The sequence below is a fragment of the Chelonia mydas genome, chromosome 3 (assembly GCF_015237465.2).
Source record: "Chelonia mydas isolate rCheMyd1 chromosome 3, rCheMyd1.pri.v2, whole genome shotgun sequence".
NCBI lineage: Eukaryota > Metazoa > Chordata > Testudines > Cheloniidae > Chelonia > Chelonia mydas.
In genome coordinates this window covers 123,720,749-123,747,103 of record NC_057851.1, presented here as the reverse complement: position 1 = coordinate 123,747,103, position 26,355 = coordinate 123,720,749, and the positions used below count along the sequence as shown (strand labels likewise).

General features: G+C 42.3%; 1 long non-coding RNA gene across 1 annotated transcript in view; it reads left to right on the top strand.

Annotated features, from left to right (window-relative positions):
* The first annotated feature begins 669 nt into the window (after positions 1–669).
* The window catches only part of LOC122465108, a 52,542-nt gene continuing 26,856 nt past the window's right edge, over positions 670–26,355 (top strand). The window contains exon 1 of the long non-coding RNA XR_006289676.1: positions 670–750. This is a non-coding gene — a long non-coding RNA (uncharacterized LOC122465108). The remainder of the gene's footprint in view (positions 751–26,355) is intronic.

The following is a 26,355-nucleotide window of genomic DNA, read 5'->3' as shown; positions in this document are numbered from 1 at the left end:
TGTTATGAACTTTTCATTTCTTGATAGTATTAAGAAAACACGGAAAACAATAGACTCAACCTCCAAAAGAAATTAAAACCTTTATTTATGCAAGGCTCTGCTGGTAGATATTATTGAACTTAACCTGATGCTTGCTTGCATGTACTCTATAACAATAGCAATCATCTGTAATGTAAACTTACTCAATATAACATTATATAAATAGTAATAACAATTAAAGCTGGCACTCTGTAAGTCACCTGGGTTGCCTTTTCTCAAGGCAGCCTATCTTAAGGGTAGAGGCCAGGGTTAGTATTAAGTTTTGAATTTCCTGCCTCTTTGTTCAGCTTTTCTCTCAACTTTAATTTTATGTAAATATAGCTTTCATGAATTATCTTTCTAAAGGAGATCATTCAAGGAAGATTATAAACTGGTATTTCTCTCAGTGCCTGTTTTATTGGTTCAACAGTTTTTTTTTTTCAGTAGACGTGTGTCGTTGATTTATTTATAAAATGTTAATGTGTAGCATAGGAAAGAGGAACAAAGCAGAACATTAACATCAGTAAAAACAACTACGCATCTAATCCTAACAAAAAGCAGTTAAAAATAAAGTCAAATTAAACAAAGAGCTAGAGCAAAGAACTAAGGAAGAATGCGGTATGTATATAACAGGCATGTTTTGTCTCTTAGGTACTTACTTTATTCCCAATGCCGTAGTATCTGAACACTTCACAGTTTTTGAAGTACTCATCCTCATAACACCTTTGTGAGGTAAGTAAATGCTATTATTCCCATTTTACAGCACCAAGGCACAGAGAGACTCAATATGTTGCCCAGCATCACACAAGAAATCTGTGTCAGAGTAGGGATTTGAATCTAGGTATCCCAAGACCAAGGCTAGTTCCCTAACCACTGGATTATCCTTCCGCATTTATACTAGCCCTAACTTGTGTATCTTGTCCTACATTTCATAAATCCACATACAGGAGCTCTGAACTGATGACTGGAACCAAGTTCATTCATATCCGCTATCTATGCTCCCCAAAGTTTTGAATGGGTTTGGATCAGGTGTTTCATTTTGGATCCATCTTCTAGAGGTGGGTCCAACCCTGATGTCCAGATTCAGTCTCAGTTCCCTCCACCAAGGTTTACGGGGGTTCAGACCTGGTGTTCTAGTTTAGTTTTTTTGAGGGAGAAAAATGAGGGGGCGAGAATGTTCTAGGCATGGTGGGAAGAAGGCACAAAGATGAGTGATAATATGGCAGTGTGTTTGTTTTTTTAAGTAAGGACCCTTCTTTTGAATATGAAATCCTGGAACTAATGAGAGGAAGAAATTTTGCTCCCTTCACCAATGAAGGATGAATGCACCATCAGTGTCCGAGCAGTAAAAATGCGCTTGGAAAGATTTGAGACAAACATTGTGCCATCTGCATTTGCTTCTGCTGGCTAGTTGAATGGCAAAGCCCAGAGGTCCAGCGGGCTTATTGTCTGTTTCCAAGGAGCTGTTTGGTAGTACAGCAGAAGCTGTGTCAGAGGAAGTGGTATATCTCCAGGGGTGCTGTCCACTGTTTGTTTTCTCTGCAGGGCAGTCACTGCTTAATCTTAATCTTCAAAGCCTGCATTTAAGTATATTGTCAACCCTTAACTCTTACTTGTTCATAGCGTCTGCTGGGGGCTTGGCTGCCATAGCAACTAACAAAGAATAGATTCTTAGCTATATAGTATTGAGAATCTGCCTTCTGCTAACAAGATTTTGAGAAATATTGGGGCTCTCCTTTAGGAGCTATTTCCTCTGAGGTGGTTTCTGTTTGTTCTTCGTTAATGCTAATGGGAGTTACACATGTACTTAGGGTCAAATCCTGCTCTCCCATAGACACCCAGAAACTCTCTAAAAACAAGAAGTCGTACATTTTAAGCAGCTGCAGGTGCCCTCTGAATTTAACACTAGGCTTCATCAATATTCTGCCCTCCTCATTGTGACTTCTGTGTCTGTTGCTGTTCCTTACATCAGAGCAGGGCTAGACCCAACATGAGCAGGTTAGACAGAAAAAGACAATGATTTCATATTGTTACTGGAGAAAGACCAACCTTGAACTCAAATGTGAGTTATGCCCATCTTGCAAAGGAATAACTGTGTCATGAAGGAAAGGAGGACTTGTGGCACCTTAGAGACTAACAAATTTATTAGAGCATAAGCTTTCGTGAGCTACAGCTCACTTCATCAGATGCATACAGTGGAAAATATAGTGGGGAGATTTTATATACACAGAGAACATGAAACAATGGGTGTTACCATATACACTGTAAGGAGAGTGATCAGGAAAGGTGAGTCATTACCAGCAGGAGGGTGGGAGGGGGGGAACCTTTTGTAGTGATAATCAAGGTGGGCCATTTCCAGCACTTTACGAGAACAGTAGGAGGGGAAATAAACAAGGGGAAATAGTTTTACTTTGTGTAATGACCCATCCACTCCCAGTCTTTATTCAAGCCTAAGTTAATTGTATCCAGTTTGCAAATTAATTCCAATTCAGCAGTCTCTCGTTGGAGTCTGTTTTTGAAGTTTTTTTGTTGAAGAATTGCCACTTTTAGGTCTGTAATCAAGTGACCAAAGAGATTGAAGTGTTCTCCGACTGGTTTTTGAATGTTATCATTCTTGACGTCTGATTTCTGTCCATTTATTCTTTTACGTAGAGACTGTCCATTTTGGTCAATGTACATGGCAGAGGGGCATTGCTGGCACATGATGGCATATATCACATTGGTAGATGCGCAGGTGAACGAGCCTCTCATTGTGTGGCTGATGTGATTAGGTGCATAGATGTGCAGACATAAGGAAGGGAGCTCTCAGGCTATGGTCTTTTTTTAACTCGTTGAGATAAATCAGAAAAATACATGCAAAATCCAGCATTTGAGAGGTGACATGGATCTGAGACCCCCTTCCTAGTCCTCTGAGTACATAATCTAGTTAAGTACATTGATACTATGTTGATAGATACTGTATCATTTTTAATCTCAGCAGTAGGCTAAATTATGGCTGGCTCTGCATGGGTATGCTACAGCATGGGGAGAACAGGCATAACAAACCCCTCAAATAGTCATAAAATTGGGACGTTATCGATCCACAATTGTGGTAAAATAAATAAACAAAATATTTGGTTGTATAAAGAATGGGATAATACTGGAAATAGTCTAATACCAGATATAATCAGTTTCTGGGCTCTCATCTTGAATATTTTGTTCATTTCTGATCACTCTACCAGAGCAAGGCAACAAATTGTTGGAGGCCTGGAAAGACCTGCATATGAACAGACTGACAAGATTAAGATTTCTTAGTTTAGGGAATAACAGGCCATGCGATAGAGGTATATTAAAACAATGAATGGTACAGAGAGAGAGTAAATCATGAATGTCTACTCTTCTTCATATTACAAGAATAAAGGCACATTTACTGAAAATGAAGGACAGCAAAATGAAAAATGATTAAACCGAATACTTCAATACGCAATGCATAACTATTCTATGGAACTCACCAATACAGGATATTACTGGGTTGCACAGTTTAATGGAGTTCAGAAAAGAATTAAACACTTCTAAGGATAATGACATTCACAGTTACATTAGCTACGATAAAATGTATGAGGAGTATAGACCTTGTTCATGGCATAAACCAACCACTAAATTCTGGGAGCTGATTAGAGGAGGGAGAAAAATTGTTCTCCTTAACCTCTGAGGATAGGACAAGAAGCAATGGGCTTAAACTGGAGCAAGGAGGTTTTCTTAATTGGACATTAAGAAAAACTTCCTAACTGTCAGGGTAGTCAAGCACTAGAATAAATTGCCTTGGGAGGTTGTGAAATCTCTGTTATTGGAGGTTTTTAAGAGCAGGTTGGACAAACGCCTGTCAGGGATGGTCTATAATACTTAATCCTGCCTTGAGTGCAGGGGTCTGAACTAGATGACCTCTCGAGGTCCTTTCCAGTCCTATGATTCTTCTATGAACAGGTTATTATTACATAAATGTCTCTTGTGAGGGGTATTGTACTTTCATTCTTGTACTGCGCACCGTCAAAGATAAAATACACAGATGACTAGTCTGATCCAGTATGACAGTTTGTACACTCACTGGGGCTTTGATGTGATGACCCTTAGCAGCTGCTGCTAGACACATCTGTTTGTTCAGGCTTCTCCAGGAGGTAATGGGAAAGAGAGAAGAATTGGCTAAGAGATGGATGTTGATGGAAAAGTGTCTACCATAAAGCTGGGAAGGTCTTTGGGAGTTTTTTTGTTTGTTTTTTTAAGGAGGAGGTCTTCTTTTTTAATTATTTTTGTCAGTTTTATCTATTTAAGAATTGTAGTTTTAATGGCTTCCACGTGTCTGCAGAATGTGATATATGCAAGTTGAAAATAGAAACAAACAAATGTAAACAAAAATGTTGGGCCAGATCCTCAGCTGGTGTAAATCAGTGCATCTCCATTGATTCCAGTCTGGCACACAGAACCTAGTAATCAAGGCCTAACTCCTTCAAAGCCCAAATACCAACTTTTTAAATTAATTTCACCTGCATTTCAGAGCTATTATACAGACATTCTGGTTTGGTATTGTGGACTGTAATGATTCTCAGTGACATTCTTTACAGCAATGGGGTAGCGCCACTTGCATTACGAGAGAACTGCCATACCATACAGAGCCTGTGTCCAGACTCAGATGACTTTGCTATTTTATTAATGCTCTGGGGTTTTTAATGAAAAATTCATTATGGTACCATAAGCTGAAGGTCTTTTTCATTAAAACAAATGGAGCTTTTGAAATCAGTAACATTTTGCTAATTAGTAGAGAATTTGAGAAGTAGCTGTGTATTTATGAGTCTAGTGTCCTGAAACTAATTGGGTTAGAATTTGATTGTAAATTGGTAATAAAAGAGTGTGAGGGGGTTTTTTTGGGAGGAGGGGAGGGGTTGGGTTTTTTTTTTAAAAAACAACAAACCTCATTTGTTGGAAGTCTGATTGGTGACCTCATGGTGTTGATTAATGTATTAACTGAAGTGGCTTTTTTTGTTCAATTAGATTCTTTATTACACAATTTAATCAGACTCTTGTATTTCAGGAAGAGTCTCAAGATTTAGAAGCAGATTATGACTGAATAGCAGGCATAATGCTAAAACAAAAACTAATTAGTTCTTTGGCTGTTATATTAAACTTTAGCATAATAAAACAGTTATTCCTTTGAATTTCTTTTTTTATGGTGTCAAGGCACTAGGAAGTGGGAATTACCATCTAACTATGTGATGTGTATACATATAGGTGCTATTTAAACAGAGATTATTGTTGAGAGCTAAAGTGGCTTTGATTTTGAAATACTCGGTACACCAATTAATGTCACTAGCTTTGGCATGAGATATAGAAATAGAAACAAAAGAGTCACTCAGAGACTCATCTGTAAAATTTACAGATATCTTAGAAAAACACAAGTCTATGAGTACCTATATGGGGAGGACATTTCTGATGGTAGCAGACAATGGCATAACAAAATCCAATGACTGGAAGCTGAATCTAGACAAATTCAGACTAGAGACAAGGTTCAAGTTTTTAACGGTGACAGCAATTAACAATTGGAACAATTTACCTAGGGCTGTGATGGATTTTTCATCGCCTGAAGTCTTTTAATCCAGACTGGATGTCTTTCTAAAAGATATGCTCTAGCTCAAACAGAAATTATGGGCTTGCTGCAGGAATTAATGAGTGAGATACTATGGCCAGGGTAATGCAGGAGATATGGCTAGATGATCGTATTAGTCCCTCCTGGTCTTACTCTATGAATCCCAGAACCAATCCCAGCAGACTGAAACTAAGTGGTAAATTTGGACCTCTAAGGCCATCTCCTGTCTATGTATGCAATTTCCCTCTCTCTGTCCTGTCTAGTATCAGCTACCTAGAGATGCTGTAGGAATTGTGTTGCCAACCAACAACATTCAGATTCACCCATTTCTGGATTCCTATTATAACATGCTTTTCACTTGAACGTCCATGACACTACAGTTTCCAAACAGAATATTCTTATTATATTGTTGACGCATATCCCTTTAGGGTAGATGCTAACAGCATGTCCACTGCCCAGGATAATAGACAGCAAATGAATGAGGTGATGGTGACAGATGGAATCCTTGTTCTCATCCTCAATACATGAATAATGCCATTAATATCTTCAGAAACAGAGGCCCCAGCCATGACTGACTCAATAGTGGGACCACGATGGACAGGTTTGTTAAAGTAATTGATGATAATAACTTAGTATATGCCGTGTATAACTTTATTTTTATAATATTTTGACTATCAGGTTGTTTTATTATTTAGCAGATTATTTGTTAAGGACCTGGTTAGAGTAACAATTCATTCACAACTAATCCTGAGAATAAACTGACTACTTTTAAGAGCAAAATGTAGACAGCGGGCCTGATTCTGCATTATGTAGTGACCCCTTTGAACTGCTCTGCTGACACATAGAGGTCATAAAGCCAATGTATTTTACCACCTGGTAAATCCTCCAGCACAGGGGATATTCCTAGGTGGCACAGAGCCAATGTAATGAGACAGTTTTAAAAATCTGTGCATTTAAAGCACTTGCAGCTGGAAGACCTCTTAGATGAACAAATGTATCATTCTGCAGCACAAATTGTTAACCACAAGTCAGTCTGGTGGCATGATGATGAAAAACAAAGAGTTTTCCAAGATAGGCATGCGAGTTGCTGCTTGGTTTACGTTTTTTGCTGGGTGGGGAAACTGTTTTCATGTGCTCCAACCTGCCTATTGGACCCACCCACGTTGTCTTAAATTTAGATTGTATGCTCTTTTGGACAGGGACTGTCTTTTTGTTCTGTTTGTACAGTGCCTAGTAAAATGGCCTCCAGGCACATGCTACCACAGTACACATAGTAAATTATCATCACTACAGTTAGGAAGACACCAGAAAGATCTCAATGGAGATTGAGGAGTTGCTTTTTACAGTCACAAATGGCTGAACCACAAATCAATGACTTTTACTTTATGGTTCTGTTTCATGGGGTAAATATTGACCACAAAAGAAATTTGATGTTTTTCTACCATTAATTCTGACTTTGTCTTGTCACCAAAACAAGATCAATGGGACAAAGGGAAAGAACATTTACTAAAATTCCTTGCTAATTTATCTTCACGTAACAAGTAGCAGAAGTGTAGTCAGTAATATTCAGACCACTTCTTCAATTCTCTTCTGCAGTTTTCCAGATATATCAAACTCTAGCAGTAGAACTGTGAGAACTATGCCTATGCCAAATACTAATGCTAAATACAACTAAAAAGCCAAAACCCTTCCATACACAAATGGTTTTAAAAATTTCCTTGAATGGTAGTATTAAATCCTGCAGTAGGGCTTTATTAACATTAACATAAAGCAGCTATATTTTGTGCAACTATTGTAGAATCCTTTCAAAAGGGAAGGTAAGTAAGCTTGATAATATCTAACATTTACACAGTGTTCTTCATCTTAAAAATGCATTATGGGTGGTCATCCACAGCACCTCTGTTTAATAGCTAAGTATTATCCCCATATTTATGGAAGACTTTTCATGGCTCTAACCATTTTTGTTGTCTACCTACCTCTTTGTACCAGTAAAGGTTAAATGTTTTATTACAGCAGAAGTCAGTGTCGAAACCGGGATTAGAATTTAGGAGTCCCTGGCACCCAGCCTTCTGCTCTAACTACTAGTCTCTGTCTGTCTCTATGTCTCACTAAAGTGATGGGAAGTTTGAAGTATGTTCTGGCAAACAACTGTTCCTAGATCTTGCTCTGTTCTTCTGCAGTTTCAAAGATTGTTCCCTGAATGTGTCACTTTTAGTGCTGGGTCTCCTGTTTCAGAAACATTCTGCAGCTGCTTGCTTCAAAATGACATGTAAATTACATAACCCATCTGTCACACAAGCAAGTAGGCCTCTGGTGACATAAATTGACCATTTGGTAATTATAGCTCTCTGATTCCAGATTTCCTACTGCTAAGATGAGAGAAAAGAGGAGAGAACTTCTGAGGGATGAGAGAGGAAGCACAAAACATCTGATTAGTAGTGACACTGAATCCTGCAAAGTGCAGATGTTTGGTATGGAATACTTATCTAGAGGGCCGGCCCACAACATTTTGGCACCTGAGGCAGGGAGCTCAAATGATGTCCCCATGCCCCGTCGCTTGGGCCAAAACTTTGAAAGATCTCAATTTTGCCTTCTTCCGGTTCTTCTCCTCTAGTGGTACTGCTCTGCTACCTACCCCAATAAAGGAGAACTAACAATTTAAAATGCCTTGTTCAAAAATTTTAAGTCACACTTAACTTTCAAACGCCTGAACAGCAAATGTAACTTTTCTTGGCTGCATAGTAAACACTGGCATTTTTATCTGTGCTTTCCGTGCCTTCTTGGTTGCAAAGATTTGAACTGCTTCCTGAAGGTCCACAGTTTGGACCAGCTCATGCTCTATTGAGATGGTTGCAAGGCCAACCAGCCTCTCCTGTGTCACTGTGGAGCGTAGATGTATTTTTATTAACTTCAGCTTGGAGAAGCTGCGTTTTCCACTGGCAACTGTTATAGGAAGTGTTAGAAGTATGCACAGAGCAACAAAAGCATTTGGAAAGAGGGAGGTCATTTTATTTGTGCACATATATTCCAGAACAGCCTTTGGAGTTGATCCTGCTGAAATGTATCTTAAAAGGGCTTTCAGTTCATCACCTAAATCACTCGCATCAATATCGCGCATGTCATCATGTGTCAACACTGTCTCTAGTGCCCTGCATTGCTGGTGTAGGTCTTCTTCAGGTATAGTGAGGAGTTTTGGAATATCCTACAACATCCCAAATATACTGCTGTGTTCCTTGAGCTGCATGAAACGTTCTTCAACTGACTGTAAGTATATAGCACAGTCTAGCACCTGGTTAAAGAATTCAACTTTGAATTGTTGTTTGGGGTCTCTTATGGGATTATCCCGTGCCTCGTAATCAAAATGGGTGCCACAAGTACTCCTTTTCTTTTTGCGAATACAGACTAACACGGCTGTTACTCTGAAACCAGTTCTTCTACAGTGACTCTTGTATTCTTGAATGGGTGGGAAAATAGCTTCAGTGTGAAATTCCTCTGCCAACTTCTGTGCATGCTTTAGAACATTTTGAAATCCCTCATCTGACCGGTAAGACTGTAGGTATGACTTTCCTTTGTCCAGTTGTTCCATTGCTCCAGATATATCAAGGTCAACACCTTGGAGTCTCTTGCTTACAACTTTTATTTCAAACAGTATGTCATGTCACAACACTAATCCACACAGAAATTTGAAGTTATGTATGTTTCTGGTGATTCCATTTCCCTCTGCCACTGTTCTCCCATGAACAGTTCCTGTCATAGCATTATCCTTCATAATAGCAGCTATGGCATCATCTATCTTCCCAATTTGGTGTTTGATAGGCTTTATCACCTCCACTCGACTTTCCCATAATGTGGCACTCAGTGGTTTCAGTCTCAGAGAGGATGTTCCCAGATGTTGCTTCAAAATTTGCCATCGATGAGTTGATGCAGAGAAAAATACATAGATGCTTTGAATTACATTAAAAAATTCAGCATCCTCACTAGAAGCTGATGCTGCATCACTGACTACCAAGTTCAATGAATGAGAACTGCATGGGACAAAAAAAGCTCAAGGGTTTAACTCTTGGATCTGTGTCTGCACTCTTCTGTTCTTTCCTCTCCTGTTGGCACCATTATCGTAGCCCTGACCTCTCTTGTCAGCTATCGCAATTCCCATATCTTCCAGCTTTTTAAGAAGCACGTTTGTCATACCAGCTTCTGTAGTATCATCAATGTCAATAAATTCTAGAAAATGCTCTCTGACAGTCACCATTGCAGGGACATATTCACTAGGTTCTGTTGTTGTTACAAAATGCACCATTAAAGTAATTTGTTCTGTATGGCTGATGTCAGACGTGCAGTCCAGAATAACAGAGTAATACCTTGCTGACTTCAGATCTGCTGCAGTCTTCTGTTTGACTTTTGTTTCCAGTTACTGTTCAAAATCTCATTTTGAATTGTTTTTCCAAGGTAGTGGTGTGTGTACATTTCTTGGGTGGTGACTCTTCTTAGATGCTCCTGGAGTACAGCATCAGACTCAGCCATCAGCTCCACAATTTTAAGGAAGTTTCCATTGTTTGGCACATACAGCTGATCTGAAGCGCCACGCAGTGCTAGGTTTTGGGTAGCAAGCATTCTCACACTGGCAATGAGCCTTCTCAGAACATTTTGCCTCTAAAGAGACTCTGATACAATCTTCTCTTGATGCTGATCATCTATGGTGGCCTTTAACCTTAGTCTCATCTCAAGCTCTTTCCACCTATGGAATGCTCTCTGGTGATTTGCTGCCTTCTCATGGTATGCCAGATTTCTAGCCAGATTTTTCCAGTCCTTTGTTCCTGTAGAACCCAATGTGGCTGGAACATTAGACTGGAAGAGTTTGCAGCAAAAACAGTATGCGGCATTCTGGGGTTTTGAGTACATAAGCTATGGCCTCTCCACTTTGTCACCATTGGGGATTTCATGCCAGTAATGTGTTGGGTGGAAACTTCTATTTTCATTGTCTTTGGGGAACATGAAGTTTTTCACTTGCTGTGGCCCATGCAGTACAAGGAAGTCCCTCAGGCTACTGCTCCACAGTCCTGGATCATCTAGATTTAAGGAACTAAACTCAGCAGCAGCTGTTTCTTGCGCCTCCACCACACTCTTCTCTGATCTACACTTTTCTTCAGGAATGTGCATGGTTACATCCATTTGAGATGGAGATATGGATGCTGCAGTAGCTGCCAGGTCACCTGCACTCTGACTAACTGGAAGATCAGGCATCTCCTCACCACTCACATCCCCACTCGGACCGGAAGGCTCACCGTGAACATTTGTCTGTGTATGTCAGGAGAGCTCCTTCCTGCTTAGATAGAAAAGCTTCCTTTGCTTTCTTTCTTTTTTGGAATGCTGCCCCACAGGGGCGTTTTCTTCTTTCACTCATGACTCCTGTTCTGTGCCGGCTATAGTGGCTCTCTACACTCAGTTGAACGGGACAAATAAGCAAGCTGGTAGCAGGGCCTGAGTGAGGGAAGATATCAGCGTCTTAAGGGCCTAACTGGCTCCTACTACTTCAGTTGACTCCCTGTTCTCCTCAAGTGGGTTCAGGGAAGCAGCAGGAAACAGGAAGCTTCCTGAGAAGCTGGTGTTAATCAGTCCAGGCTCCTGGGGGTGCTAGAGAGGTACATAAGAGACTCCTCCTCCTCTCTCTCTCCCTGCAGCTCCTACTGCTTTCTGTTATTCCCTCTCACCTTTTCTCCTGCCTGCCTGTTATGTCTCTTGTGCCCTCCATCTTCCACACAGCACTCCACCATCTCTGTGCATCTCAAGCAGAGAGAATACATATGCACCAGCAGCAGACACAATTTTCTACACTCTGGGTCCTAGTGGAGCCTCTCCCCCCTCCCCCGCCCCCAATCTGGCACCTGAGGTGGCAGCCTCAGTTCGCCTCATGGTAAGGTCAGCCCTGCTTATCCAAATGTATTCAAATCTCACTGGGCTGTAAGGGCTTGTCTAGTCCATACCAGTGGGATGCAAATTCTAGTTCGCACCAGCATGATGTGCATTAACTGGCCTGTACTGAGCCTGCTGGCGTGTTAACGTAATGGCATGTTTATACTAGTGAGCATTAACATAGTACTGTTTGGAACAGAACTACATTAAAGCGCACTAGGGAACTTTTAGTCCACGGCAGCATGGTCCTCACAGGCCAATTAATGTGTGATGTCCTGCTGGACATTAGAATTCACACCCCTCTAGTGCGGGCTCACACACTGTGAAACAAGCCCTAAATCTCCCAACTACAGGCTCTCTCGTGAGAACTCTGGTACTTTCAGGTTCTAAGTGGATCAGAAATAAGATAAGATATCTTCCCAGATAATTTCTGCCTCTGCAACTAGTATGAGACAAGACCAGAAAGTGCAGGCACATCAGAAATTGATAGAAGGGATGGAGAGAAGGGAAATTAGCCACTCCAGACGTACTTTCTCTCAAAAATACAAAAAGGTTCCATTCAAATTTGTTTCAAGTATGGGTGATTTCAATCAGCCATATTTCATCTGACTATTGTAGTCACCAACAGACATGCTAACTCATTATGTATAAATCTCTTCATGTCTTACATTTTAAAGAGACTAAGGCTTTGTCTACACTGCACTTTTGTCGGTAAAACTTTTGTGGTTCAGGGGTGTCAAAAAACTACACCCCGAACAACAAAAGTTTCACTGACAAAAAGCGCCGGTGTGAACAGCGCTTTGTCAGCGAGAGAACACTTCCACAGATGAAGCTACTGCCTCTGGTTGGGGTGGATTTTTTTTGTCAGCGGGAAAGCTCTCTCCTGCCGACAAAGAGCAGCTACACTGCACATCTTTTAGCAGCATGGCTGTAGCGGCACAGCTGTGTTGCTAAAAGATGCGCCATGTAGACATAGCCCAAGAATATGATCTCAGGAGCCTCTGTAGAAATCTCCCTTCTGACTATTACCTGGAGCAATATTTGTAAAAGGGAGTATGGACATTGATTATTGCTGCTGCTTATATCTCTGGAGAAATGATCGCAATAACAGAGCTAATATGGCAGAAATTGAAAATGGCCTGAGAGCAAAAACTAGTAGGTCACTGTTTTATCATTTGAAAGAACAGTGGAGACATGGGATTAAAACTGAGGGTAGATATGCAAGAAATTAAGAGGATATTTTATGGGCAGAGTGGTAAACAAACAGGATGGACTCCAGTCATGATGGTGTGGTCAACTGGTAGTAGTAATATGCTGAAACAAAGTTTGGATGATCATATGTCACACACTTTGCTTCCCTTACATCCCTCAGCATGCTGACCTAGGTATGGTAGCTTGTTAGGGCAGGAGTGGGCAAACTTTTTGGCCCGAGGGCCACATCGGGGTTGCGCAACTGTATGGAGGGCCAGGTAGGGAAGGCTGTGCCTCCCCAAACAGCCTGGCCCCCGCGCCCGATCCACCCCCTCCCACTTCTCACCCCCTGACTGCCCCCCTCAGAACCCCTGCCCGTCCAACCCCCCCTGCTCCTTGACCCCTGACTGCCCCCTCCCGGAACCCCCCCACCCCTAACTGACCCCTGGGACCCCACCCCCTATCCAACCCCCACTGCTCCCTGTCCCCTGACTGCCCCAACCTCTATCCACACCCCTGCCCCCTGACAGGCCCCCCGGGACTCCCACACCTATCCAACTCCCCTGTTCCCCATCCCCTGACCGCCCCCACCCAGAACCTCCACCCCATCCAACCACCCCCTGCTCCCTGTCCCCTGACTGCCCCCCGGGATCCCCTGCCCCTTATCCAACCCCCATTCCCTGCCACCTTACCATGCTGCTCAGAGCAGCAGGAGCTCGCAGCCCCACTGCCCAGCCGGAGCCAGCCATGCCGCCCAGCAGGAGCAGCGGGTCAGAGCTCTGGTGGCACGGCGAACTGAGGCTGCGGGGGAGAGGGGATAGCAGGAGAGGGGCCAGGGGCTAGCCTCACCGGCCGGGAGCTCAAGAGCCGGGCAGGACGGTCCCATGGGCCAGATGTGGCCTGCGGGTCGTAGTTTGTCCACCTCTGTGTTAGGGTCTGTCTTACCCTTCATCACCTCCTGTAACATATCTAGCACCACAACTAGAATAGGGGTCACCCAGTCCATAAATTCTAGGACCAAGATTATGTCTAGCTCCTGAGAAGGTTCTTTTTTTGTTTGTTTGTGTCTCTTCTCCATTGTCTACATGTGAAGTGTTAATTCATAGATACATAAAATTGAAAGCCAGAAGGGACCATTCAATTATCTAGGCTGACCTCCTGTATATCACAGACCATCAAATTTCATGCATTTACTCCTATATCAAGCCCAATAGAAATGTAATCTCATCTGTGTGATCTGGCCAGGGACAAATGGGAACACATATGGACCATCAACGTTATATTATCTATCAAAATGAAGCATTTAGGGCCTGATCCAAAGTCTGTTGAAGTTAACAGGGGTCTTTCCATTGTTGGATCAGGCCCTTAATTCCTATTCAGTTCCTTTAGTTTGCTACAGGAGTTTAATGACAAAATATTAAATAGAAATGTGGCTAATTGTTTACATCCAGCTGCATTCTTCATTAGGAAAATTCTGAATCAGTATCCTTTCAATGGTTACATGACACATTTTCCTTTGGGGAGGTCTAGTTGCAGAGCAGAAAGCAAGTCATGATTTTTCATGAAATGTAGGATTTTTCCACAGAAAATCTCAATTTTTCAAAAACTGTATTTTCCATTGAAAAATCATTCTAACCAAAAAATCCTGATCTGGTCTACCTATGCACGTCTAAAAGCTCAGGTGATAAATAGGACATAAGTGGGTCATGGGCCCTGTAGTAGCTGTCGCAGAGAGGCAAATTTCATACTTAGCAAGTTGTAAAGTTATTTGTGTGTGTGCGTGCATATGAAATAACACTACCCATTCCCCCTCCTTTTGATATGTTTCATCTTTATCTAATTAGTCTTTGTTACCTTGAACAAGCCACTTCGCTTCCCCGTACATCAGTTTCCCCAGCTGTAAAATGGAAATGATACTGACCTCCTTTCTAAACTGCTTTGAGATCTACCGATGAAAAGTGCTATATAAAAGCAAAAGGATTATTATTATTAATAATAATAATATTAATTTGTAAGCTCTTCAGGGCAGGGATTTTTCTTCTTTCGTCTAAAGTATGTAACTCACTGCTGGTATTTTATAACTAATAAATGTTTCTGTGTATACTCTTATTATAGTACATCATAAATAGAATACTGTATAAATGAATTTTAAAAAATTAATGTGCACACACAAGACATTTGATTTTCAATGGCATATGGACATAATCATCTGAATACCTAATTTTTAAATATGAAAATCAGTAATTATTATAAACTACACAAAGGATACCATTTATTCATCAACATAAAACAATTTTTTAAAAAGTAATCTGGTATCCCTTAGAACAGTTTTGCACGTTGTGTCGCTACATGTTTGAAGACAAAAGAGAGGAATTTTCAGTCCAAGTTTAGAGTACAATAAAAACAAGGAGATCCCTGTCACCGTGGAATCTAAATCTTTCAACGATTCTGCTATCAGTTTGTTTCAGTGATTAGTTATCAATTGATTAGTCATCCAAAGAGATTCAGTGAACAGTTTACCAGATTTTCAAAACTCTGCTGCATACTGTTTGGTTGTCCTGCCACTGGTGTTATTGACTTGCATCCAAGATCTAATTATGTGTACAACAGTCAGTTGCAAGTAAAATCAGATATGAGTCTTAAGCTCATTGCCAAGGATGCTGTATTTCCAGTTCCCAGTCTTACTTAGCTGCAGCTCTATTCATGACAGCAGTTGCATTCTCCAGTCTCTTGCCAGAAGTCTAATGTTTCTGTTAGTGGGGGAGTTTGAGGAGGTAAGCTATGTGATGACTCTCAAAACTAATTGCAATTGTATCTCCTCTAAAAGTAGTTGTCCTATTATTAAATTTTCAAAGCGGCTCATGAATATAAGGGGGGATATAGCAAGGATTTCTCTGCAGTCCTCAATAAAAACTTGGCTAAATCTTCAAGCAGCACTTTTTAAGTGAATAGACTCAAAGTTATAGGACTGGATCTCTCAGAGCACCTGGTCCTGGCCACTGCATCTGGAAGGGAGGACCCTATATTATTTCCCTAAACTGTGTAAACTATTTACTACATTGGTGGCCCTTAAAAATGTGCCAATTACCTTAGATAACTAAGTAAGTATTTGCAGTCAGATAACTGCAGTATTCAAGGTATTTCCTATAGTAAATATAGGGAAGTGCTGTACAAGGGCATACTGAAGATACTGAGGTAACCATATCTATTTATCTTAGGTTAAAAAGCTTTTAAGGCACACCACTCTGTTTTAAGTCACTTCCTCTAACTACTTTCCGTTAAAGATTTTGCCATAATTGACTTAAGAAGGAAATTGCTCCCCTTGCAGATCATCCTTGGAAACAGACAGGCTTTCCTACTATCAGAGCTAATTTCTTCCTTTAACTTTAATTTGGCACTCTTTGCTTTCTCACTCATGTCTAACATGAACAATTAGTTTCCTTCTTTCAGAGGGTCTGTTGGTTAGACCAAGAGCAAGAATTTGGCATTCTGTTCCCAGCTCTGACTGGCTGTGTGACTTTGGGCAAGTCACGTAGGGTTATGTCTACACTGCAGTTAAAAACCTGTGGATAGAGTGTCCCAGCTGATTCGGGCTCACAGGGCTGTTTAATTGTTGTGTGGGTTTTTGGGCTTGGGCTGGAGCCCAGGCTCTAGGACCCTGATTGTGGGATGGTCCCAGAGCTTGGGCTACAGCCCAAGCCTGAACAGCTACACAGCAGTTAAACAGCCCTTTAGCCCGAGCCCCGAGAGCCTGAGTCAGCTGGCACGGGCCAGCTGTTGGTGTCTAATTACAGTGTAGACATACCCTTAACTTCTCTTTATTTCCCAGTTTCCCCATCTGTTGAACAGCGAGATATTTGCCTACCCAACAGAATTGTTGAGACTTACTGTCAGTGAAGCATTTGGAGGTTGGCAGATGACTACGTAACAGCAAAGCGTTGTTATTCCAACCTTTAACTACTAAATCTTTCATTCCTTCTAAACTAGCTGTTCACAGTGGGGAATCCCTGCTAGCATCCCCAATCAGGTAATGCAGAGCATCTCTCTTGACCTGTGACCTAGGTGCCACGTTCTATAGCATTGAACTGTGACCTCTAATCTAAAGTCATCTCCTTTGTCTCTTACAGCTCCCAGCAGCTTTCCCAGTTTTGACTGAATCTCTCTGAACACTTCCTTGGAAGAGAGATCCCACATGCCCAGCAAAAGCAGAGGGTACTGCAGGCGGATCCGCTTGCCTTTCATTTCACTCTGACTGCTCAGTCTGTCTCTCTGACACCTCAACAAAGGGAGAAGAAGCTATAAAGGGTTTCAACTCAGAGCACAAAAGGAGTGAAAAGCAAGGCCAAAAGTCCAGTGAACAGTAAAAAGCATGATTCCTTAGAGCCTCCCGGCTCAGCAGCCCCAGTAATTCAAGCCCTGGCAGTGGGGAGGGGCAGACAGAAGTGGAGACAACAGGCTTGCCACAAGCTGCCGATTTCCACCACTGTTTCAAGCTTTCTAGCCGTCAGTGAGATGTGGCTGTTTGATCAGCTGGTAGTTGTATTACTGCACACCAGGGGATCTTGGACACCCAGGAAGCCCTTTATCTTCCCTGCTATTTTGTTGACCTGTTGACCCATTGCACCCTAGGGACAGTTGTTTACAGGAGACTTGGAAAGATAGATCAGGACCTTCATAAAGGCAGCTAAGAATGCAGCAGAGGGGTAAACAGTAGTGGTTATTATGTCTGTGCACAACCATAACCATCCATCACAATGTGGAGCCATGGTGCAAAGAGGCTAATTCCTACTAGTAGCTAAGGACTGACACGTGCTCACATGTTCTCCAAGCTTCTGCCAATCCATAACCTGCAATCCTAAAATATTGCTAACTTGAAAGGATGTTGGCTTTTTGAGCGGTGAGGACAGCTCAGAAAGATAAGATATTGAGCAACATGTTCGTTGCTCCTTGTCCACAGAAATGATCTAGCTTTTTCAGGAGGTTGGTTGTGATAGAAAAGTAATATTAACTCCTCCTTCCCCCACCCACCAGACCATGCACAAAATGAATAGAATGCACAAAATGGGTGCCTTAAATAACGCTAATCACCTTTGCTTGTATCTTCCATCCCTTCCCCCACCTTTTGTCTGTCTTTGCCTTACTAGGCCCCAATCCTGCATTTATATCTATTAAGGAAAATTGCTGTGCCTATGTGGAGCCCAGCTGAATTCAATGGGGCTCTGCGAGAGTGCTAATTGCAGGACAAAGGTCTTAAATTATAAGCCGTCCTTGGCTGAGACTGTGTTTTTCCGTGTTTGCAAGATACCTACCACAGTGTGGGCACTACCACAATCGAAATAATAATAATGAGTAGGGGTTTTGTGCTGTGGACACTTGTACTGTGGGAAATAAGGTGAGACCATGAGTCATTTCACATAGGTGCCCAAACAACAATCAGATGGAAACTGCAGACTTTCAGACTGCACTGATATGAGTTGAATTTGAACTAGCAGTTTAGAAGTGAAAGCAGAGCTGTGCAAAACTAGTGAAAATGTCACTGTGGAATTTCACACACAAATATTTGCCACTTCATTTCAGGCAATTTCATATCCCCTCAAATTTAGCTTTTCCAATTCAACAAAATGGCTATTATATACAAAAATGGAAAAAAAAACCCAAAATATATATATATTGATTTTTGACACTTGTGCGAGAACTTACTTTTTGCTTGGAATCTTGCCCCATTGTCTGTCAGAAATGGCCTAGTTTTCACTAAAAGGGGCGCAAGTGTATTACCAATGATGCATTTTTTTTTTAAATGAAACCATTTTTGTATGTGAAAAAAATAAAATAAAAAGTGGAGAAAAAAGCCAGAGTGTAACTAGTTTAGCCGAAAGAATTCTTCAATCAACCTAGTGCTGTCTACACCGGGGCTGAGGTCAACATAACTACATCTCTCAGAGGTGTGGATTTTTCACAGTCCTGTGAGACGTAGGTATGCCGACCTATCCTCCTAGTAGACAGTGCTAGGCTGATGGAAGAATTCTTCCATTACTCTAGCTACTAGCTCTGGGGGAAATTGATTTATTACAATGCAGGGAGAACCCTTCCCGTCGCTGTAGTGAGATTCTACACTGAAGCACTGCAGTGGCGCAGATGCAGCCTTGCAGCTCTAGAGATTTAAGTGTAGACATACAGTCTCTCCGTGCTGTGTGTTATATATTATGCTCACTAACTATCCAGCTGACTGTGAAGCACAAACATCCATACTTTAGTGAGTCATTTTTCCCTTTGTATTGATTACTATTACATTCCTCCCAAAATAAATAGCTTTAATTAACCTCTTTGGGGACTTTTCAGCAACATAATTAACTTTCTCTGAGAGAATTCAGGTTGTGGGGAACAGATTATGACATGTTTTGTCCTAAAGCCAGATGGATGTGGTTAGAAAGCACAAAGTAAAGCAGCTTGCTCAACAAATGAAGCTGAATGGTCTGTAAACCTTGGGGGCTGCTCCCATATACAAAGCATAGCAGAGTCTATAGTGAGGCAGTGATCCACAGAACAGCACTTCAAGAGGGTTGAGGTTACTATAACTGAGATTAAGATGGAGGTGTTGCCAACATTAGCCCTCTGTGGCAGCAGTACCATAGGGGCTGATGTCTGTCAACCATTGTCAGAAATTGGACTCTTGACACTCATCCAAAGGAAAAGCCAGTTACAGTTAGTGCCCAGCTCAGGGCAGGAAGGGACAGGCAACTAGGAAGCTCAAACTTTTCCAGTGTGGTACATGAAGAATGTGCTTTTTATGACTCAAGTGCATGGTGGGGTAAGGAGATGGTGAATCTGTGTGACTATTACTTGTGTAAGTATTAGTTCCTGCTAGAAATAATTTAGATAGCCCAGTACAGGGGGCCTTTCTAGTTAATCATATGTAACATCCTGATGTTGATTTTGTTAAAAATCATCTTGATGAAATGAGGATATCAAACGCCTTTAAGTAATGCTCAAACATTGTGATGTAGTTGATGTCATCAGTTACGGATATCAACGGCACTGGGAACTGGGGAAGTTCAGAAAGGAGGACAATAGAGGAACAAAGCACTGGAGGGAATTCAGTGAAGTGCAACAAAAATGGTTAAAAGAGTTGAAGGAGATTTGTGAAAAGACAAAGATTAGAGGAATTAAAAATGTTTAGCATGGCTAAATGACAGAGAAAAGGGATATAAAACTCCAATTTTTAGAGTGTAAACTGCTGTGAGACCGTTTAGTGTAGTATAATGGGGCACAAGTAGGGGAGATGGGATGAAACTGTGCAAAGGAATACAGACTCAACAGCAGTTTTAAAAAAATTCTTAATGGCCAACTCTATTAGACCGTGGAATAATCTCCTGTGGGAAGTATGGAATCTTCATTACTGAGTTCTTTAAACTAGACGGGACAAAGCATCCAGAAACAGACAGTGAGGTATGATCTTGTGCTGGTAAGGAAATGACTAGATAACCTAATATATTTTCCATCTCAAATTTCAGTGACTCTGTGCACCAAATTCAGTTCTGAATAGTGTGAGCTGGCTCGGTGAACTTCATTGATTTTTTCATTGATTGCCTGGGCCAAAGATTGTAGGTAAAGATCAACAGTGAGGAGTTGGTGTGTTCATTGGGCACCACGCAAGCAGAGGGCACTTGAGAACTAGTTTATATTTATGAAAAAATGTGCTGTTTTCTCTTACCCCAACTGTACATAATAAGAGGATAGAATAAGAAAAAGCTGCAGTTTTTTTCACAATTCTCAAGAAATCTCCTGACATTACTGAGAGCTTCCATAGCGTAACTGGACCAACACTGCCTGCACCAACAGTGCTTTGCTGAATCAGGGCCTGAATTCCTTCCATAGACACAAACCCATCTGCCTTCCAGCACTTCTGGCAGGAACACCTTTAAAGTTATTGTTGATATTTTTTAACTATAAATGTACAAAATGAGAATACTGGTGTCACTGGGTCTGACCTATTGATGTCAATGGCAAAATTCACAACAGAAGTGGACAACTGAATGCATCCGATGAAGTGAGCTGTAGCTCACGAAAGCTTCTGCTCAAATAAATTGGTTAGTCTCTAAGGTGCCACAAGTACTCCTTTTCTTTTTGCGAATACAGACTAACACGGCTGCTACTCTGAAACAACAGAAGTAGTAAATATAGGCTTAATGTATGTATTAACTACTGTGACATACAAGAAACATTTTAGTGATTTATGAGCACTTGTTAAAATCATCGACCGTGGTCCGGCCTGGCTCCCCTCCTTCCCCGCTCGACCCGGCTGGAGCACCGGAGCAGGGCAAGCTCCAGACCCTGCTCACCAGCGGGAGCTTGGGGGCCGGCTTAAAATGGGCCACGAGTCGTAGTTTGCCCACCCCTGCTCTACCCATTTATAATATCGTATCATATTGTATGTAGTAGGAAAACTGTAATTCTACCTTTGCTAACTCTCTATGGCTTTAATCAATGATGAGGTCACCAGGAGTCAGTCCATGAAAAAATGGCTTTCATAATAGGCTGTATTATAAATACACCCATTATCCATGTTAGAAGCAGCCTTTCTGACTTAGCTTATTGCGTTTTCTTAAAAAGGCTGAATGAGTCCTGGTGGTTATATCTTAGCTTACAATTTTTCTCCCACTTTGGTGAATATCAGCTTACAGGTGCAAGCTGAACTTGTGTGCAAAAGCAGCAGAGAATCCATCAAAACAAAATATAAACCCATAATTATTTGATGGGTGAATTCTCATTTCCTACGGCAGCCAGCATTCTAAAATTAGGCTCTTCCTGTTCTCTGCACCCTAACTGCAAGGCAAACTTTCTTCGCTTTCAGAGCCAAAGCACAGAATTAACTGCCAGTGAAGTTCACAAGAAAAGCGCTAATCCTGTCTGCAAAGCTGTTACAATAAGCACCAGAGCTGTGAACACAGAGCACTGATTACCCTCTAGCAGAGGATTCTGCATTGACCTGGCTGCGTTGTGTGATCAGCTGTGCACACACTGAAGTAAGCCCCTGAAAACAAACTCACTCCATTAATTAAAAAAAAAGGAGGACTTGTGGCACCTTAGAGACTAACAAATTTATTTGAGCATAAGCTTTTGTGAGCTACAGCTCACTTCATCGGATGCATTCCGTGGAAAAAATGCATCAGATGAAGTGAGCTGTAGCTCACGAAAGCTTATGCTCAAATAAATTTGTTAGTCTCTAAGGTGCCACAAGTACTCCTTTTCTTTTTGCAAATACAGACTAACACGGCTGCTACTCTGAAACCTGTCACTCCATTAATGTGATTCTCTCCCCCACCCCCACCCCCGGCCCCTTACTGCCAAGCTTTTTAATTCTCAGTTTCCTTTCCATGTTGTTTTCTTGGCTTTGCACATCTCAGGCTCCATATCATCTCACTGGTACATCTTCTGGTGGTGGTATGTGCGTCCGTTTTGCCTCCCAAGGGAGGAGATCTGAGTTACTACAGAGAATTCTTTGGGTATCTGGCTGGTGAATCTTGCTCACATGCTCAGGGTTCAGCTGATCGCCATATTTGGGGTCGGGAAGAAATTTTCCTCCAGGGCAGACTGGAAGAGGCCCTGGGGGGTTTTCGCCTTCCTCTGTAGTATGGGGCCCGGGTCACTTGCTGGAGGATTCTCTGCACCTTGAAGTCTTTAAACCATGACTTGAGGACTTCAATAGCTTGGCCATAGGTGAGAGGTTTATTGCAGGAGTGGGTGGATGAGATTCTGTGGCCTGCATTGTGCAGGAGATCAGACTAGATGATCATAATGGTCCATTCTGACCTTAATGTCTGTGAGTCTATGAGAAATCAAGAGGCACATGTAGTACTCAAGAGATTCTGCTTTTGTTCTTCTTGTGTGCATATAGATCATTAGTTCTAAACTGATGGCTCTTATAATGATTATAATGCTAATATATAGTAATAGCCGCCAGCCATTCCACTTTGGCCTGTGATCTCGGCAGATAATACTCACTAAATGGGTGGGAGGGGGGGATACTTTGATGGAACACCTCCAGGGAGAGTCACAGATGCCGTAGGAGGTGGCATGCTTCCTTCTGGGTCCGCATGGAAGGAATATCACAGCATGGTGATGTGTGGGCTACTGTGCGGCTGCAGGTGTTATCTTTTTGATGCAATTTAAAGCTGTGCTCTATTAGTGCTCTTTTAGGATCCCCGTGACTCCTGGTGAGAGTGAGATCCTGTGCCTGAGGGTGAGATCCTGTGCCTGCTTTGACCTCTTCATGCACTGTGGAAGAAAGCTGTAAGGCTGCCTCGTGAGGATCTTGTCACAAGCTCTGTGTCAGGGCAGGACTAGGACAAGGAGGTGTGTGCCAGGGCAGGGCAGAGGCTCAGAGCAGCCAAGGTACTGTGTTATCTTAATCAGGCTCTCTGCGCTGTCTAAGGGCATGGCTACACTGGAAACTTCAAAGCACTGTTGTGGGAACGCTCTGTGGCAGCGCTTTGAAGTGCGAGTGGGGTCACATGCGAGCTCTGGGAGAGAGCTCTTCCAGCGTTCCTGGTAATCCACCTCCACGAGCGCTGGAAATGCGGCTCCTAGCACGCGGAGCCTATTTACACTAGAGCTTTAAAGCGCTGTAACTTGCTGCGCTCAGGGGGGTGGTTTTTCACACTCCTGAGCCAGCAAGTTAGAGTGCTATAAAATGTAAGTGTAGACAAGCCTTCAGTCATGCCGTGAACCTGTCCAACCCAAGCAGGAGCCCAAGTTGTCAAGACCCAAAGGTGGATTAAAGCTACCGTAGCCACCTTCTCCCTGAGCTGTTAGTTCTCTGGGGAGCCTCTTATATCACAGCCCAGAATCTCACCCTGGGTGTTCTTAGCCCCAGGGTTCTGGCCAAATTCCAGTTGGATAATTGCACCCCACCTACTTCATCCCCTTGTGGTTTCAATTGGACATGCTATTTCTTCACTTCCTGTGCTACACTATGGAGAAAGGTTAGTGTGCTGTATAAATCCTGGTTTCAGAGTAACAGCCGTGTTAGTCTGTATTCGCAAAAAGAAAAGGGGTACTTGTGGCCCCTTAGAGACTAACCAATTTATTTGAGCATGAGCTTTCGTGAGCTACAGCTCACTTCATCGGATGCATACTGTGGAAAGTGTTGTGTTTCATTCCAGTCATGGGCAAAGTGATTCCTATATAGTTTATATCAACCTGCAAAGCATTTTAGGATCTTTCAGTATAGAAAACGCTATATAAAAGTAGGACCATAGCTATCATCACTAGTACACACTCAATGCCTTCCACCTGATGAAATACATAAGAATGGCCACACTGGGTCAGACCAAATGTCCATCTAGCCCAGTATCCTGTCTTCCACCAGTGGCAGATGCCAGATGCCCCAAAGGGAATGGTCACTCTTACCAAGCAGTCCAGCTCTGTTCACCTCTTGGACCAGAACTTGTGCTTCATTTAGGATAAAATCAAGAATTGCCTCTTCTCTTGTGGGTTCCAGGACTAGCTGCTCCAAGAAGCAGTCATTTAAGGTGTCAAGAAACTTTATCTCTGCATCCCATCCTGAATTGATATGTACCCAGTCAATATGGGGATAACTGAAATCCCCCATTATTATTGAGTTTTTTATTTTAATAGCCTCTCTAATCTCCCTGAGCATCTCACAGTCACTATCACTATCCTGGTCAGCTGGTCGGTAATATAGCCCTACTGCTATATTCTTATTATTCGAGAATGGAATTACTATCCATAGAGATTCTGTGGTACAGTTTGGTTCATTTAAGATTTTTACTTCATTTGATTCTACGCTTTCTTTCACATACAGTGTCACTCCCCCACCAGCACGACCTGTTCTGTCCTTCTGATTTATTTTGTACCCTGATATACTGTGTCCCATAGATTATCTTCATTCTACCAAGTTTCTGTGATGCCTATTATATCAATATCCTCATTTAATACGAGGCACTCTAGTTCATCCATCTTATTGTTTAGACTTCTAGCATTGGTATATAAGCACTTTAAAAACTTGTCACTTGTTACCATTGGCTATAACTTAGTAGACCATGTTGTGAATGTAGCAAACAATTTTTATCTACTGTGCAGTATTATTATCCAGACACTATTTCTGCAATCTCTCTATAAACATTGTTCTATGTCAGAGAACTCGTTAAATCCAAATAAATAATACTATCAACATTGCATTCCCTTTATCCACCTTGTTGATACTGGGGAAAAACAATTAATGTGGCATGATTTGTTTTACAAATCCGTGCTGCAAGTTTTGACTCATAAATAGGGATCTACTTAAAATGCATTTGAGGGGATGCAAACTGAATTATATAGGGCCTAGATTAGAGGTGGGCAAACTACGGCCCACGGGCCACATCCGGCCCAGCCCCTGAGCTCCTGGCTGGGAAGGCTAGCCCCCAGCCCCTCCCCCGCTCTCCCCCTGTCCCACAGCTATGCTGCCGGGAGGGTAGCACAGCTTGTGCCTGCCCACCTCCCAGGCTTTCCAATAAGCCTGTCCTGCCACTCTGAGTGACCTGGTAAGTGGGCGGCGGAAGGGGGGTTTGAATAAGGGGTAGAAGGTCCCGGGGGCAGTCAGGAGACAGGGGCGGTTGGATGGGGCGGAGGTTTGGGAGGGGGGGTGGTCAGGAGATAGGGAGCAGGGGGGGTTGGATAGTGGGTGAGATCCTGGGCGGGCAGTTAGGGATGGGGGTTGTGGGAGGCAGCGGTCAGGGGACAAGTCGTGGGGGGGAGATGGATGAGTTGGGGGTACCAGGGGGCCTGTCAGGGGGTGGGGGTGTGGATAGGGGGTGGGGCAGTCAGGGGACAAGGAGCGGGGGAGTGGGGGTTGGGTGGGCCGGGGGTTCTGAGGGGGGCAGTCAGGAGGCGGGAAGTGGGAGGGGGCAGATAGGGGGCGGAGGCCAGGCTGTTCGGGGAGCCACAGCCTTCTCTACCTGGCCCTCCATACCGTTTCAGAACCCCGATGTGGTCCTTGGGCCAAAACGTTTGACTACCCCTGCCCTAGATAAACAAATGATGAAATATCCAGACAAATTGTGAGTATATGATCATGCCCATGCTGTATTCAATATAAGTTTAAAATAAGAACCATTTTTAATACAATTAGGTGAGATATAGTCATTTGAATAACTGGCTTTATTTAGAAACTACAGATTGAGTCTGAATCACAAAATTTGAATCAAATTCTGTACTTTGAAATCTGAATTCTACCACAGATTTCCTGTTAACCTCCAGTGAGACACTCAACCTCCCTCTGCCTCAGTTTCCTTATCTAGATGATCATGAATATTTTCAGTTCAATCAGTAGTGCTTAGTTTTCATTGGTCAGATAAATCAAGTGGTTATTGCTTTTGTTCCCTAACTGGATGAACAGGCACTTTTAGAGCAAATAATTTTGTGTGCAAATTTTAAAATTGAATTCTGCAAATACCTGTGCATGTGACTCTGTAACTTTGCTTCACCTAAAAGAATGAGGAGTACTTGTGGCACCTTAGAGACTAACAAGTTTATTTGAGCACAAGCTTTTGTGGGCTAAAACCCACTTCATCAGATGCATGCAGTGGAAAATACAATAGGAAGATATATACACACAC